We start from the raw sequence: 4,737 nt of genomic DNA on the forward strand, positions 1-4,737 counted from the left end.
GAGACTATTTCTGTGCACAACTAAGGGAAAGGGCTAAAGGAAATACTGTATTAGGAATTGTGGAGGAGGACCCATGAACAAAAAACTGAATGTGCAGCATCCTTCCATCATTTCAAATGCTGCTTATAACACGTGGATTGTAAGAAGAATTTATTTTGTCAAAAAAAAAAAATCTATCCAGCTATCCTGTGTATATTTATATCTAGCGATGGACTACTAAGTATATTCAATATGTTTGAGACAGGTTTTATTAGGGGGGCAGAGGGGGAAGAGATCAGCGAGAGCTGACAGATAATTTCATCTCACAAATACGACAAAGTATAATTTTACCTGCAGGTTCTTGGCTGCGATTTTTTCATCCTATATCTGGATGTCCCTCAAAGCAGCAGCCAGGTCCAAGGCTGAGCAGGAGACATCAGCACACACAGCAGCACTGCACATCTGTTTCATGAAATCTTTGTTTTCCTGTTTTGACAGAAACACACAGAGAGGACATGGTAAATAAAGAGATCTTCCGCACATGTCCTAGAAAAGAAAGGTTGAAAAGCAATGTCAAGGGGAAAAAGCTCTGCCCTGTCTGCCCCTCACCATGCCCCTGCCCAGGAAAGCACCTCCCAGCTGGGCCTCCAGGGAGATGGAGCTGTTGCGGCATCCACGTCCTCCAAGAAACACTGGAAACCTCACACGGCCATCAATATCCCCCATCAAAAGTATAATGTGGCCCCACAGCTCTAGACCAGCCATGGAACTTAGGGCCTGGCAATGGGCATCCCCAGCACGCCCCAGTCGAGAGGAGCCTTTGCCCCTTTGCGCAGGGGATGCTGAAGGGCTGGGACAGACCCCCTGAAGCACGGGGTGTCACACCACAGGGATGCCCTCCAGCTGTGCAGGATGTCCTTTTGTAGGGCACCAGGAGGGTTTACTCCTCCACAGTACCTCCCTGGTACTGGTGTGGTCTGCTGCTCTGCTGTGAAATGGGGTCACGCAATACGAGGCCAGTCCTGCCGAGAAAAAGACAGCCCAGCAGCCGGGTTGGCAACACCCTGCAGTGGCAGACTCTCCCGTTCCAGAAGCATTAGACAGCCCCTGCAGTGCCAGGTGCAGGGCAAGCAGAGCCGTCCCCTGTGCCCAGTGTGCAGTGGAGCAATGGTGTTTATCATTAGCTATGGTAAGTCGCCTGCCCAGTCCCTACTATTTATTTCCTGCCACAATGCACCATGCAGAAACACAAATCGGCAACATAAGGTAACAAAACGCAGGTACCAAAGCAGAGTAAGAAAAAAGCAAGGGGGCAGGTAGAGAAGGACGGTGAAACAAAGAGACGCCTGCTTGATGTGATAAGCAGTAGCACGAGGTCTGCTGCTATTTTGGTTGCTCTAGTATGTTCAGTGAAGCAATGACAGGCTTCTTCTGTTGTACAGCAGCTTCTCTCTTTTCTGGCTCCCGGGTGCTGTGCTAAGCTGGGTGTGATGCAGTTGTGAGTGGCTGTGATCCAAAGGCATGTGCTGGCAGTCTGGTTTCCCTCCTTGCAGCGGTGACATTGGAATAGTGGAATAAGGACTTTCTCCTTTGAGTTTTCACATGCTTAGCAAGATTTGCAAGGTCTGGGTGGATTTTTGGAGGAAAGCGTCAGTTCAGAGAGCCTCCATAGAAATCCCACGGAACTCAGGCTGTGGTCTTCATCATGTCTCCTTGCACTGAGAAGGAAGAAGCAAAGGAAACACAGCCAGGGTATGCAAATTATTTCTTCCCTACCTCACCCTCACATTCCTACTTTCAAACCGGGTCTCAAACCTAGAGTCTCTCTGGTAATGTAAAGAAAAGTTTCTCATTCTACCAGCAAAGCCATTTAGAAACACCACTGTCTCCATCTTATCCAGTGCATCTTCCCTCCCTGCTTCATAGTTCCTCATGCATCTCCAGCATCTTAACTACACCATCAGGAACAGATCACTGCAGAGTCCTGTGAGATTGGGTCTGAAATGCTTTTCAGGGCTACTTGGTCAGTCTAAGGACAACTATTGAGTGCTTCTACCGCTCCTGCCACGCACAAATTCTTGGTTTACTGCTTCCGGTCCCCAGCCCCTGCCAGATTCAAGGCAAAGTCCAAACTAAGCACCCCTGGTATGCTGCAGGGACAGGTAGGCACATGCACAGACCATCTCTGTCATGATAAAGTCAAGAGAGGATTCAGGTTCCTCTACACAAACACATATATGTTTATGTATATGTATATGTATACTAGGCTTCATATACTATGTATATGAAGGCTCACCTTCACCTATCACAATGCCAAATATATTCATATATATATAAGAATATATGGATATCCCAAAAGATACCCAGAACTATATTAATTATATTCTCAATGATTTTCTCATTGAATATGTAGAAAGTTCCTATGTTAAGTTTTACTGAATTGAGACATTTCTTTGCTTATTGGTGATGGTGGTGTTGGCTGCCTTTTGGCTCTGCAGTCAGTCTCTCAGTTCAGGCTGATGAAGCTGAGGGAGATGTTTGAAGTGGTGGGCAGAGGTGGAGAGAGTTTGCCCACTGTGAGGAGAACCCCTAGGGAGCAAGCAGGCTGCTCTTCGCACAGTACACTGCGTGCAGATGGACAAGGCACACTTAAATTTCAGAACAAATAGGTTTTGCCAGACCATGCAAAAAGTAGTCCTCATGTGCTCACAGGTCTTGCCTACCATTAGAACCAAGCACCACCTTCCCAGCAGGATAGACCAGGACTTACTTCACCTAGCTGAGGATCTGCCCTGTGGGAGCACTTCTTGCTGCCACCATGATTGCTGACAGAAACTCTGCTGACTGTTGTGGGTGTAAGGGATGGGTCTGAACCCCAGCCTGAGTTCCTAGTGGAATGGGGAGGCCATGAGGGCTGCAGCTTTCCTATAGCTGCTGCCAGCTGCTGTCTGTGGGTTTGTCTTGTATCCAGGCAGCCTTCCCCTTCCTGCCCACGTTCAGCCCTGAAAACTGGGCTGGCAGGAGGGGTGAGTACACACACTCATCCGGGTATAAGACCACACATGTATGTCTCTGGGTGGGGAAGGAAATAACCCCCCGATCTAGGTTCTGCCACATTAGGGTCCTCATTAGAGGTAACCAAGTCAGACTGTTGATTTTGCAGTAGAAGTTGTGGAAATGGGCAATGCACCTAGGACAGACTTACTCAATCCACTGATTTTATATATGGTGTATGTCGAAGACAGGGAAGAGGAAGAGATGAATGTAAGTGCTGGCACAAGTGAACATGAGTAGAGCTTGCCTTCAAGCCGCCAAAAGTTTCACTTTCTTAACATTTTTGGTTAAATAGCAAGTTAAGAAACTGTTCTGGAAAGCTGAGGCAATAAAGTACGAACCCTAATGATTTAGACAGCAGCTTTAATTGAAACAAGCCTGGGTGAAATATTAAAGCTCATAACACAAAGAGGTCCCTTTTACTGCATCCGTGGTGGCACACCATACACCAGCTCCACATGTCAGGGCCCTGAGGGCACCCACAGCCCTGGCTGTCCTTGCCCAAAGGACCCCTCATGCTGCCCACGGCCCAGGACCCCATCTTAGCTCCCCGGGGCCATCAGTCGCTGCTACATGCTGCCAAACAGCATTAACGAGCCCCCTCCCCAAATGTGGAGTGGGGTTTTAGCAAGCATGGGACAGGAGGGTGGATATTTGGCCTGTAACAGCATCAGTCATGGCAGCCGAGCTCAGGGTCCCTTGTCAGTGGCCACAGGCTCCCAGCCCTGCCAAACGCCAGGTGGGCTTGCTCACCCGGGAGGTGACAGCTAGTATTCAGCTGGACTCCTTCAGACCTTTTAAAAATGTTCTTTTTTACTGATCTTGCTGCAAAACTCAGGCGTACTTCCCCTAGCGACAGCGCTGCTTGAAAGAAATGAAGGCAGAATCCCTCCCTCCTTCCACGCTCGCCCTGATGGGAGCGTTGCATCTCCGGGGCAGTGGAGGTCTGGGGACCCCCCAGGTCCTGCTCTGGCGCACCCTTCCCAGCAGTACGTGGGTTAACACGTCTGAGATCCCGCTCAGATGTTGAAGGCTGTGAGCGTTTCGTATTCCACTGCAGGAAAGGGCACAACAAGAAAGCTGCAAAGGATATAGGCCCAGGCTCTTCCCCTGAAAATTAAAAAAAAAAATAAAAAAAATAAAAATTGCCCCCGGAGGCTCTCTCCAGTCAGGAAAACTCCAGCACAGAGCAAGCAGAGCCCTGAAACCTTAGGAATGGGTAAGGTGAGGAGAAATTTAGGTGAGGTGGAGACAGCTGCAAGACAAATCAGTGGTCTTATTGGGACCACTAGTCTGTGTGATGTCTAAAGAACAAAGTTAAAAGGTTTATCAAGAAGTTTTGGTTGGGACATGGTTGAGACATCACAGAAGACAACATGTGGTCCCAGTTGGGACCTTACTGGGAGCAGACTGGTACTGAATTTAGACAGCAGTGGCTTCACACTGGAAGAGGGCAGGTTTAATCTGGACATAAGGAAGAAATTCTTTACTGTGAGGGTGGTGAGACACTGGAACAGGTTGCCCAGAGAAGCTGTGGAGGCCCCATCGTGGAGGTGTCCAAGGCCAGGTTGGATGGGGCTTTGACCAACCTGGTCTACTGGGGGGTGTCCCTGCCCACGCCTGGGGGTTTGGAACCAGACGATCTTCCAGCCCGAGCCGCCCCACGTCCCCACGCAGGAAGCACCGCGCAGGACACCCTCCCAC

This window comes from Charadrius vociferus, unplaced genomic scaffold (assembly GCF_000708025.1).
Source record: "Charadrius vociferus isolate BGI_N301 unplaced genomic scaffold, ASM70802v2 scaffold76, whole genome shotgun sequence".
In the NCBI taxonomy this organism is placed as follows: domain Eukaryota; kingdom Metazoa; phylum Chordata; class Aves; order Charadriiformes; family Charadriidae; genus Charadrius; species Charadrius vociferus.